Source organism: Mesoplodon mirus, assembly GCF_964341445.2.
Source record: "Mesoplodon mirus genome assembly, chromosome: 2".
Classification (NCBI taxonomy): Eukaryota; Metazoa; Chordata; class Mammalia; order Artiodactyla; family Ziphiidae; genus Mesoplodon; species Mesoplodon mirus.
The window spans coordinates 89,500,787-89,514,466 of NC_138977.1; the positions used below are offsets into that span (position 1 = coordinate 89,500,787).

Sequence of the window (13,680 nt, forward strand, 5' to 3'; positions counted from 1 at the left end):
TGCTAGGAAGAGGATGTCCTTGACCCAATGGACTCAAGACACCTAAGTAGGTAGGAAAAGAGAGCAACAGGAAAAACTACCTTAGCCTTATAATAAGAGAATATACAGACATAAAGTTGGAATCTGTGGCTCTGGCAAAATGAAAACAGAACCAATAACAAATCATAAAATACATTTACAACTCACTTAACGTGCAATTTCTAGTTCAGCACTGAAATTACTCTATTTTCACAGCTTTTTTATTTCTTAAATCCAAAATTTTATCATTCCATAAAACCGTTTTCTTCCCAAATCAAACTACTTTTAGTAAGCCCAGTTTTATAAGTTCACTTGTTGTAATAACCACTAAAAGTGGTAATCACCTATAGCAGTAAATATATACATAAAATTAAATCATTATTTAAAAAACACTTGGAGTTGAAATCTCTAATTATAGGGCTTCCCTGGTGGCGCAGTGGTTGAGAGTCCGCCTGCCGATGCAGGGCACACGGGTTCGTGCCCCGGTCCGGGAAGATCCCACGTGCCGCGGAGCGGCTGGGCCCGTGAGCCATGGCCACTGAGCCTGCGCGTCCGGAGCCTGTGCTCCGCAACGGGAGAGGCCACAACAGTGAGAGGCCCGCGTACAGAAAAAAAAAAAAAAAAAAAGAAAGAAAAAAAAATCTCTATTAAACAAATATAAACTATAATCTTGTGACATCAATAACTGCCACTTGTATCTCAAAATGAAAATGAAATTATTTGTAAAATATGAATATATAATACAGAGCATGTAAAGTACATATACATAAAGGTGTTTACATATTTTTATATTTATTCCTAGCAATTGTAAATTATGTGCACATTTATGGAGTTGATAAGAGAGGTATGTAATGCCAGCTCTTCTTTTTATAGCATGGCACTGTGTGTCCCTTTACATATTCTAAGATTTTTTGGAAGCACAGGTGCTAGTTAGCCAGTATGTTTTTTGAACATCTCTGAGATTTACTCAGAACACATTTTTGGGGGTGCAGAGGAGTAAAATTAAGCAGAACAAGTTGCTGAAGTGGGAAACCTTCAGAATAAAACATTTTTATTCCATACCAAAAGAGAATGAATGCAGCATAAAAAGGGGGAAGGCAATCCAAACAAAAACTGTTTTACAAATTTCTATTATTCTTTTTTAAAAGTACATATCACTTACCACTTAGAAAGGGTTGTTGAGGCACAGAGTTTGTAGAAAAGACACCAAATTTGGAAAAGATCCATCTAGAAGCTTTTTTCAATCTGGAGCTTGTACTTTACAGGCACGCAAGTGGGCACACTGGTGCAAAGCAGTAGTGATTCACCATGTACAAAGCAGAATGTGGAATGTTAAAGGCTGAAAGACAAAAAAAAGAGAGAAAAGAAATATGGTTGGTTATTAGTAACAGCCATGTTTAAAACAAAAGCTGTAACATTTTAAGTTTTCGTATAACATATATCATTATTGAAGTTAGTTTTTATAACTTGAGAATTTGGCCAAGAAGAACTTACTTATAAAAAAAAATGTCAACTGTATAGGGAAAGCATCTATCTGGAGAGAAAAAACAAGAAAATGCCAATTTGTCTTTTTTTTTTTTTTTGGCCTCGAAGCATGGCTTGTGGGATCTTATTTCTCCAACCGGGGATCGAACCCTGGCCACGGTAGTGAAAGCGCCAAGTCTTAACCACTGAACCACCACGGAATTCCCAGAATTTGTCTTTAAAGGTTCTAATTTAAATTTTTTTCACCACCTATAATATCTTTCTCAAGTATATTACAAATTTCCTCACCATCTAAACATAATTACCTGTTTCTTGATGACACAAGGGTCATCATCATGAGTTCTTCTATAGTACTTGAGGATACATATATTATGGGATTTGAGGTAATGACCCTAGGACTATCGTTTTTCAAAAGGTACACCGAGGAACCCCAAGAAATGAGCGCTCTCCATTGCTGGTGGAAGTGTCAATATCTACAAAACCAAGAATGCATTTATTTTTTGACCCAACAACTCTCCTTCTGGGACATTCTCCTACAGATATAATTACACATTCACAAAATAAAGTGTGCAGCAAGATTATTGTGGGATTATTTGTAAAAGTGAAACACACTGAAAACAACTTAAAAGGACTGGTAAAATCACCTATGATACATCCATTAGAAGGAATACGGTGCAGCTGTAAAAATAAATAAGGAAGCACTCTGTGTACTTCTATACAAACATCACGAGAATATGCTAAATAAGCAAGGTACAGAAAAGCAAAGTATATGTATATATATATTGTTACATTCTGTGTTTTTAAAAAGGGGAGGGAAAGAGGGAAGTAGGAATATCTATTCTTATTTGTTAATTTTTATTAAAAAGCACTGTAAAGATACATAAGAAATTGGTATAAAAAAAGCAGGGTTACAGTAAGGAAACAGGGATGGAAGTTAAGCCTTTTCAAAGTGTCATTTTGACTTTGAAACATGTAAATGTTCAAACAATATAAAATTTAAAACAAGTTCCCCAAATAAGCTTAATTTTACTTTTTTTTTTTTTTGCTTAATTTTACTCTTTCATCCCTTTTTTATAAACATATGAGCTGTTATATGATCAGTGTAACAAGGCTACTTTCCTGGAAAGTTGAATGGCAAATTATTTCCTTGTCCTTCAGAGAAACCCTTTTCTTTCCTACTGGTAGCATTCTACATATATTCAGTGCCTACTATCTTGCAGCAATACAAACATCAGTGAACAAACTCAAAAAATCCCTGCTCAAGTGACCTTAAAACTCAATTGTTACCCATTTACTCATTGCTAGTGAAGGTACAGTAAGAAAGGAATACATATACATTGCTAGAGGAAATATAAATTCTGAAAAGCAATTTGTCAGTATGTAACAAGAATCTTTAATACGTTCCATAGCTATTGATTGACCCAGGAACTTCATTCCTGAGAACTCAAAATGCAGACCAAATTTTACATACAAATTTTTTTACATTATTTATAAAGAAAAATTGTAAGAAATATAAATGTCTGAAATAGGGTAATTGTTGGCTAAGCTATGGTTTATTCAGCAGATAGACTATTATGCTGCAGTTAACCTAGAAGTAATTTCTAGTTAACATGTTAGATTAACCATAAAAATTTATTCCCGCTCCACCTCTGGGCTCCTCTGAAATAACTGTAAAATTTGAAAAATTAATAAAAAATAAGAACTCAAAAGCCAAAGAGAACAAAAGAGACATTCTCTGATAGGATAAAATTAAAATACAACTTCAAAAAACATGGGGAAATGCTGTTAAACGACGAAAAAAGGCAGGACTCAAAATGATATATACTTTTAGCCATATTTTAAAAATTACTTTAAAACATGGAGAAAAAACCCACTCAATATTATTTCTAAATAGTGATCTAAAAATAAATGATTTTTTTCTTTTATCCTTTTCTATATTTTCCAAAATATCTACAAAGGGCATTTATTACTATTATAGTCAGAAAAATAAAATCACTTTAAAAACATAAACATACCCACTAGGATGGCTATAATCAAAAAGACAGATAATAACAAGTGTTGGCAAGTGTATGGCTGGAACCCTCTCACACACTGCTGGTAGGAATATAAAATGGTACAGCCACTTTGGAAAACAGTTTGACAGTTCCTCAAAAGTTAAACATGACTAACCATTCTCTCCCAGCTATATAGCAAGAAAAATGAAAAAATAACATCCATGTAAAAATATGTGTACAATAGCATTATTTGTGATAACCCCTACACTACAGAAACCATCATAATAGCATTATTTGTAACAGCCAAAAGGCAGAAACAATACAAATGTCATCAACTGATGAATGGATAAATAAAACGTGGTATGTCCATCCAATGGATTCTGCCATAAAAAATATTGATACATGCTACAACATAGATGAACCTGAAACACATTATGCTAAGTGAAAGAAGCCAGTCACAAAAGGCTACATATTACATTATTCCATTTATATGAGTAGACAAATCTATACAGTATAGAGAGAAAATAGATTAGTGGTTGACTCCGAACAGGGGGGAGGAGATGGGGAGCTAATGGATATGAGATTTCTTTTGGGGATGATGAAAATATTCTAAAATCAATTGTGGTGATGGTTGCACAATTCTGTCAATATAAAAAACCTCAAATTGTATACTATAAATTGGTGACTTGCATGGTATGTGAATTATATCTCAATAAAGCTACTGTATTAAAAAATATATATAGTCTATAACTTCACCACTAACCAGTATTTCACATATTATTCCTTATCACCTTGCAACACTACATAATAGGACAAACATTAGATTCAAGATAAAACCAGACTCTTGCCAATCCTAAAACCATGGACAAACCATAACGCCCAAGTTTCAATCTCCTTTTTGGGGGAAATGGGGAGTCCTCTCTGGTACACCATCTCATTTTTCTCCCAACAATTGAGTCGCATGCCTACCAAGAGCAAATTATCTTACATTTGTTCCAAAATCTTTTTATGCCTGTTGTATTTACTATAATTATATAATTTAGTTAAATATTATATCAAAAACATGAGTGCAAAAAGAAAATGCTTTGTCTCTAAAAATTAAGCTGTACGAGTTGAAAAAGGCAAGTTACTTTAAAAATATCCTAAAGAGAAGGTCTCAGCTATACATCAAAAGATTGATGATGTACGAGCATTTATACACTTATCAACTATAAAATATTTAAGGTATATATCCTTCCTATTATTCTTCATTTCAAAAAAAATTTTTTAACCATTCTAACTACTGGTGATTGTACAATCAATATTGTATAAGAGAGATTCTTCTCCACGTAAATTATTCGTATAAAAGACTAACAGAAGTATACTACTATTACTATTATTCTATCTCACACTCTAAAGGCTGATGGTTGACCCTACTGAGTTGTCTCTTAGTGAGGTTGAAACTTTTCTATCCTTCAAGTTCCCAGGCCCACCATAGCCCTGTACTCTCTAGATACCCTCATCTATTAAACTGAAAGAAGATGCCCAATGTAAACTCTTCAAGTTCAGTCCAAGGCTGCTGAAGTCCCTCTTCCTGTCCTCCTGGACCCTCCAAATCCTCCCTTTTCAAAGCCAAACTTACATCTGACCTGTATATTCAGATGACCATTAAGGAAAAAAAAAAATCTTACTTACGCTCATACACCACAGACTTCTCTTTTATTTCCTCTTACTACACATTTGGGCCTCTACTTTCTCATCTCTCAACTCATCAAGTCAGTCATTTACACGCCAACCCCAACTGCTGCAATACTAAAATACTCTTCCATCAAAAAAATTCTAAGTGGTCTCTGACCTCCCCTCTCTCACTACTCTGATGCATCTCAGATATTGCTGCCAAGTGCATATTCCAAATGCACAACTCTGATCACAAAACTCCCTGCCTTAGTAATTCAGTGACAGTCCCAATGCCTACAGAATAAAGTCCAGAAATTCCTTAGCCTCAGAGTCAAGGTCTTAATGGAAGAGAATAAACTGTCAGCCCATCTCCCTAATGTTATCTAGACTAGTCAGGCTGAACTCTGCTCTATGCAAACATGTCCCATTCCTTCCTACGCCCAGATCTTTCTTCCATCTGGAATGCCCTCCCTTTGTTTCTATGCATTAAATTCCTCTAAAATCATTTTTAAAGTAGAAAATCACTTTTTAAATCAGAGCCTTGGGTTTCTCAACTGTAAGACCTTTTATAAGGATTCTAAAGTGTTAGAAGTATTATAAGTATTATTAAGCATAAACTTAGAACGATAGCCAGCAGATAGCACTCAACAAATGTTGTTACTGTTGTTCATTCAACATAATGAGGACTCAACAAATATTTTTTAAATTGACATGCGAGACAAAGCAAAACAAAACAAAACAGTCTTTTCTATACTGTACTATACTCTTTGCTCTCAAAGCAACAGTTTAAGATCTGACACCTCTGGAAGTTAAGATGATGGAAACTTCTGATAATCAATAGTTTTCACTTTCTGGGAATCTCACACAGATTTATGATATAAGAACAGCAACCCACTATTTCAGATTTAGTCATGAACAACTTGATTTATAATCACTTCACGATATATTATGCCGTAAACCCTAAACTTATACAGTGCTGCATGTCAATTATATCTTATTAAAATGGAAAGAAAAAAACAACTTAATTCACTAACATCTACCAAAAATAAGGAGGGCAAGCCTTACCAAAACAGAGTAGTTCTATTATTCACTTTTTTTTAAACTGTGTAAAATACACATAAGATCATTTACCATCTTAACCATTTTTAAGTGTACAGCTCAGTGGCACTAAGTACATTCACATTGTTGTACAAACACCATCACCATCCATCTCCAGAACTCTTTTCATCTTGCAAAACTGAAACTCTGTACTTACTAGACAATAATTCCTCTTCCGCCCCCTCCTCCCAGGCCCTGGCAACAAGCATTATGCATTCTGTTTCTATGAGTTTGACTACTCTAGGTACCTTATTTAAGTGGAATCATACAGTATTTGTCCTTTCATGACTGGCTTATTTCACTAAACATGAGGCCCCTTCAAGGTCTGTTTGTGTTATTTGCTTTTTCAGCAAGAACTTCAAAACCACACGAAGGACATGGTTTAAACATACTCTAGTTTAAACTCATGGTTTTAACACACACTGTATTATATGGCACTAAACTGCAGATTTGAATGACTCAAATTACAGAAAGAAAGGGAAAGTAGAATAACATGTACCCAATTACCTGGTATGATACCAGGTATCAAACCAGGTACATCTCACACAAAATTAAGTCCACACAACTCTAAAGAGGTAAGTTATTATTATTCCCAGTTGGTAAATGAGAAAAAGGAGATTCAGAGGACCTCCCATGCCACTGCCCTATTTCCATTTTGTTTTCATCATAGAATTTATCACTATCTGACAATATATACATATGCACATACATTTATTTCCTTACGTGCAAATTGTATGTAGACAAAAAAAAAGTTGATAATCACATTTATGCAACAAAGTTGTATCTATAATACAACATAGCTTGGAATCCGAACATCTTATAATCTCTATCTTTTCTGAGATGCTTGTCCATAGGTACACTTCTTAGATACTCAGAAGTTGGGAGACTTTATTACTGCCAAAGATATATATATTTTTTGTTTGTTTGTTTGTTTGTTTTGTTTTTTGGAAGCAGGTATGGGAGGTAGGGGGCACTGGAGGACAGAAGTAGGGGATAAAATTCCAACTGAAAAGTCCAAGGGTTCAAGAAAGGCCAGTCTCCAGGAAACCGAAATCTATTATTACAACATCCTCTTCTATGAATTTTGTTGTTTTAAATCAAACTTCACCTGAGGAATATTTTACCAATGAATTTACAATGGGAGGGGAGATACTAGTTTGTGATGGATGTTCTACTTACCCCTTGAATATATTCTCACTATAATATTAGCTATATTTACAGTACTGTGGATTTCCTTCTTCTACTTCAGAGTGAAAAATATTCCCACCACACTGTATTGCTACATTTCCTCCCTTAAAATTAGTTAAAACTTTTTATTACATTTCAAGAAATGAAGAACTAGATACCTAACTTTTAAATTTGTTAAACTATATTTTTTCATAATTTAAATGACAATTATCTCCACCATTAGAAGAATTTTAAATGGTCTGAAGAGAAATCAAAAAATGTTAAGGGCTCCCACTAAGTAAATTCCCACTTGTAACAAAAGTCTACATTTCCCATTAGCTTACTGCTTTCATATAATAATTTCTTTTGATCACAGTATGAAAAATGTTACTCACAAAAGGAGTACTGTATTCACAAAATAATTTTATCTTTACTGATATAACAAGAAGTCAGCGGTTTCCTTTTTGTGGTAAACAATGGGCCTTGGGAAACACGTTCCCTGTTAAATGTCTTTCACGTTTTTTTAAATACACAATTGGTTCAACTTCCTAATAATCACCATTTACCAGAAATGTGAAAGATAAAAATCTATCAAGATACACAATAAGACTAAGCAAGCCAAAAAGAGGAAAACAAAAGAAAATCACAAAGGCTCCCCAAAGAGGGTGGGGTAGAGAAAACTTCCAACCTAACCTCAACCACCTTTTACTAAAAAAAAAGAACATCAATGTCAAGGTGACAAAAATCTCCCATCTATTTTCCTCCATTCCTAAGGGATCATGTCCATTTGCATACAAATATACCATAATGATCACTCACCTTAAAGAGAATTAAAGGGGGGAGCCCTCCTCCCTCCTCCACCACAAAACCCATCATGACTACCCTGTTTCTCTGCTCCCCTTTACAATAAAAGTCCTCCAGACAACTGTCTCTATTCAGTATTTCACTAGCTGCCCTTCTTCATCTCATTCTCTCCTCTCTTCTACCCCCAGGGCCGCTGGGCAGTGTCACTGATGACCTCCACACCTCATGAAATCCAAAGGTCAATAATCAGTCCTCATCTTAGTTGACTACACGGCAGCATTCCTCTCCCGCCTTTTTGAAACACCTTCTTCACTTGGATGGCAAGATGCCACACTCTCCTGGTTCTCTTCCTCTTCCTCAAGAGCTGCTTTTCTTCTGCCTCTTCTCCAACTCAAAATGTTGGAGAGCCCAGGGCCAGTCCTTGCCCCCTTTTCTCCACTGACATTTACCTCTGGACCTTATCCAGGCTAAAGGTCTTAAATTCGAATCTGGAATTTGTTAGCATATAGATGGTATCTCTAGCCCAGACCTCTCTCTACTGAGCACTAACCTTGCAAATTCAAATACCTGTCTGCACATCTAACGAGATGTCAAACACAACTCTTAATACAGCTCCCGAAATCTCTGCCTACTCCCAGTACTTCACTTCAGTAAATAACACCACAGTTCTTCTGGATGCTCAGGCCAGAAATCTGGCAGTCACTTTTATTCCTTTCTTTACCTCACACCCTCGAATCTAATCCATCAACAAGTCTGTCAACCCTGCTTTCAAAATACTGTATACCTTAGGTCTGGCCACTTCTCTCCCATCCACCGCTACCACCTAGTCAGAGCCACCATCATCTGTGGCCCAAACAATTCATGTCACCTCTTAGCTGATGCTGCTGCATCTACTCACCCCTTAATTCTACACAGTCACCAGACTGATCTTTTTAGAACATAAGTTTATTCACTTGCACTCAAAAATCCTCCACTGGTTTCCCATCAAATGCAGAAAAATATCCCATGGTCTCCCTAACATTTCCTTTCCTCTATTCTAGCTACACCAGCTTTCCTGCTACTCTTCAAGTTGAAGAAGCTTATTCCCACATCAGGGCCTATGTGCTTGCTAACTCCTCTGCCTGGAAAGGTCTTTCCCTTGAGTATGACTTGCTCCCTCCCTTCCTTCCTTTGCTCCCAGATGACTGCAAATGCTCCCACAAAGAGGCCTTCCTCACCATGCTATCTGAAATAACCAAAACCTATCACACTCTAGACAAACTTAGTTTTTCATCATAGAGTTTATCATCCAATATTTGTTTAATCTTTGCCTACATGACTAAAAAGCAAGCTCCAGAACGGCAGAGACTGTCTTGTTTACATTTATAATCCCTAGCACCATCTCCTAGCTCACAGGTACACAATAAGCATTTGTTGATTAAATAAATGATGTCAAAGGTAATACATGATATGCACTATAAAAAAAATAAACCTATAGACTTTCAAACATTTTATTAAACAAAATGAATATTAACTGCTTCATAAGGTTCCATTTTACAGCCTTTAGAGGAGATAAGAGTAGAACAGAATGACAGAGGAAGAGGTAAACTTCTTGTCTTCAGTACATAAATCCAATATATTTGCATACTCTACCTTATATACATTTTGAGATGTAACCTAATGTTTCCAGAAAATAACAGGTTTTAAACTGTTTCTTTTCTTCTTGTTAAAGACCTGAATCAAGCTGCATCCAAACAATTAGCTTAAAAGGAGGAATAATACTTAGAGGATAACTTAGGAATACATATTTGACAAGGTCAGCTCCCTGTTCAAATAGCCCCTGAGATAACTTAATCAACATAAAAGGGAAAACTCTAGCAACATTAGAAATTAAAAAGGGCTGGGCTTCCCTGGTGGCGCAGTGGTTGAGAGTCCGCCTGCCAATGCAGGGGACGCGGGTTCGTGCCCTGGTCCGGGAAGATCCCACATGCCGCGGAGCGGCTGGGCCCGTGAGCCATGGTCGCTGAGCCTGCGCGTCCGGAGCCTGTGCTCCGCAACGGGAGAGGCCACACAGTGAAAGGCCCGCATACAGAATAAAAAAAAAAAAAAAGAGGGTACCACCCCTAAAATTTTGAGCTTCCACAAAGATATGCTAAGGTAAGAACAATGGGAAAGGAGAAGTTATCTGCCCTGACATCAACCATTATTGCTGTGCTCGAGAGTGGGCTTACAAGTCTACTCCACCGAGGTGCACCCCAGAAGATAATGCTCAATCCCTCCCTCCATCAAATTCACTGGGCTAAATACTAACTGAAACCTTCAACAGACCCTGACTATCCTTTAAGAGCAGGATAAGACAGAATAAAATCTCATGCCAGGCTGTGACGGAGCCTGTACTATTTATCAACACAGAATAGCATGTATACAAAAAAAAATCACCAGTCTTAAGAAAAGAATTGGAAGATATAAGATTGATCAAAATGTTCTGAATTCCAAGGATAATGATCTTGGCAGAATTCTAAACAAAGGGGTGAGACGTGAAACCATTTCCTTTTCTAAGATAGTCACTCTCTTGGGGGCATAGAGTGGTAGTCAGGCCTACCAAAGGAATGTCTACAACCAGGCTTAGGGACTTGAGGAGACTCCTTCTCTCAAAAAACAACAAATCAGCCAGTAAAAAATGATAATAATAATAAAGATATAGAGGATATTAACAATATTACTCACTTTCCCTCTCCTTCTAGGCTTTCCTTCTCTCTCTTGAAGTCAGGCATGGTCATGTGATTTGTGTTGGCCAATGAAATGTGAGTAGAATTGATATATAAACTTCCAATGGAAGCATTTAACTGTTGGCACTGGGCTCTGTACCTCTCTGTCCCACTGTCTCTGTAATTATGGAGGCAGGTGCTGATATGGAAGTGCATTGCCAAACCTGTAGGCAGAAGACAACTTGCCTAAAAGGCATGAACTTGACATGAATAAGAAATAAATTTTTGCATGTTAAGCACTAACAATTTGAGGATTGTTTTCACTGCAGCATAAGCTAACTTGATTATTTTAAAATTCCAATAAAATTAATTAAAATTCGGCAAATCCAGAAAATCAGACAAGGGGAAAGATGTTTCAGAGATAGAAAAACATACAAACATGAGAGCATAATGAGAAATGGTTTATAACCATAGAAACAGAAGATTTTAATGGAATATCCCTTCAAAAACCAATAATTTCATCTTAACTTAAAAATTTTAAGAATAGTAGGCTAGTTCTGGAAGGATGCACAAGAAGCTGATTATACTGGTTGCCTCCAGGAAAGGAAACTGTATGGTAATAGAAAAAGTGAGGAGAGACTTCCGGTTTTCATTCCGGCATTAAAAGACACTTAGAAGTCACCACTCCGTCTTAAAAAAGTAAAAAGATAAACATACTGAAAAAGCAACAGCTCTTTTTAGATTCATAAGAGGAGTGAGGTCATAGGGCAAACCACTACTCCCAAAACTGGAGACAGGCAGGTGCAGAGAATCACAACTTATGGGAACAGAAACCCATGAGCAGAAGCTTCCATGGGAACCAGTGCCAGGGTAAGAAAACCTGAACTTTAACTGACAAACTGCTAGAGGCTTAGTGTGGACAACTCTGAGAGTTAAAAACTCCAAGGGGACCAATAATAGGGGGAATCCCATACTTGTGAGTTTTATCTCCAAGAGCTCCACCTGGTTCTCACAGTGAATATCAAAGAAAAATCCCCTCAAGTTTCTGGCAGGGGGAGGGGAAAAATATTTTGAAATACTCCAAAGCATTCTGTTCTTCTTAACAAAGTCTGCCCTCAGGAGAAATTAAGAAACTCTTTAACCAGAGCCTAACTGAGCTAGGAGAAGGGAAATACCCAACCCCAGCTCCCTCTGGCCATCCTGTGCCACCTAAGGTAGGGAAGAAAACTGAGAAGCACTTGTGAAATCCACAGTCTGGAGGCTGACCCCCCAACACACACCTCACCACCACATTACTGACAGCCTACTTAAATCAGTCTCTTACACTTGGTACTGTAAGTCCATGTCCAGCTACCAAGAAAATATTACAAGGCATGCTAAAAGGAAAAAACAAAACAAAAACAGTTTGAAGAGACAGAGCAAGCATCATAACCAAACTCAGATATGGTAGGATGTTGGAGTTACCAGACTGGGAATTCAAAACAACCATGATTAATATGGTATCTAATGGATAAAGTAGAAAGAAAGCATGCAAGAAAAGATGGGCAATGTAAGCAGAGAGAAGGAAATTCTAAGAGTCAAAAAGAAACAGTAGTGATCCAAAACACTGTAACTGAAATAAAGAGAGCCATTGATGGGCTAAAGAAAGAATATCTGAGCTTGAGGCTATATCAACAGAAACCTGAAAAGAGAACACTGAAGAGCAAAGAGAAAAAAGACTGAAAAAAAAAATAGAATATCCAAGAACTGTGGGACAACTACAAAAGATCTAACATACATGTAATAAGAATAGGAGAAGAAAGAAAGAAAGAAAGGAAGGAAGGAAGGAAGGAAGGAAGAAAGAAAGAAAGAAAGAAAGAAAGAAGAAAGAAAGAAAGAAAAAGAATATTTGAAACAATAATGACTGAGAATTTCCCCAAACTAATATCAGATACCAAAACCACAGATCCAGGAAGGTCGGAAAATAACAAGCAGGATAAATGCAAAACAAACAAGCAAAAGCACATACCCAGGATATCCTGTTCAAAATCAAAGATAAATTTAAAAATCCTGGAAGAGGCCAGAGAAGAAAAAAAATAAACCTTACCTGTAGAGGAACAAAGATAAGAATTACACCCACCTCATGCAAGCAAGAAGAGAGAGGAGTGAAATATTTCAAATGTTGATAGAAACAAACAAACAAACCAAGCATTCTGTACCCTGCAAAGTTATCCTTCCAAAGTGAAAGAGAATAAAGACTTTCTCAAACAAAAGTTGAGAGAATTCGTTGCCAATAGACCTGCCTTGCAAAATATGTTAAAAAAAGTTCTTTAGAGAGAAGGAAAATGATATGGGTCAGAAAATTAGATCTACATAAAAAAAGGAAGAGCATCGAAGAAAGAATAGAGAATGTAAAATACAAACTTTTACAATTTTTAGTCTTAATTGATCTAATAGACAACAATTTGTTCAAAATAATAATAGCAACAATGAATTCAATTATGTATGCCTATAAGTGAAATGAAGGACAGCACTGATATAAGGGAAGGGAGGGAAGAATTAGAATTATTTTACTATAAGGCACTCACTCTACTCATGAAGCAGTATAGTATTATTCGAAAGTGGACTTGAATTAGTTGTAAATATATATTGGAAACTACAGGACAATGACTAAAAACAGTTTAAAAAGAAGTATAATTGATATGCTAACAAAGGAGACAGAACAGAATTAGATGAAATACTCAAAACCATAAAAGGCAGAAAAAGACTGGAAGGAAAAAAAAAGAAGAAAA

At 36.3% G+C, this 13,680-nt stretch overlaps 1 protein-coding gene across 4 annotated transcripts in view; it reads right to left on the minus strand.

Annotated features, from left to right (window-relative positions):
* Positions 1-13,680, minus strand: part of FRYL (FRY like transcription coactivator) — a 248,447-nt gene that overhangs the window by 209,981 nt on the left and 24,786 nt on the right. For all 4 annotated transcript variants that reach the window (XM_082638429.1, XM_082638428.1, XM_082638427.1 and 1 more), the window contains exon 2: positions 1,181-1,357. The gene's annotated coding sequence lies outside the window, so the exon portion shown is untranslated. The remainder of the gene's footprint in view (positions 1-1,180; positions 1,358-13,680) is intronic.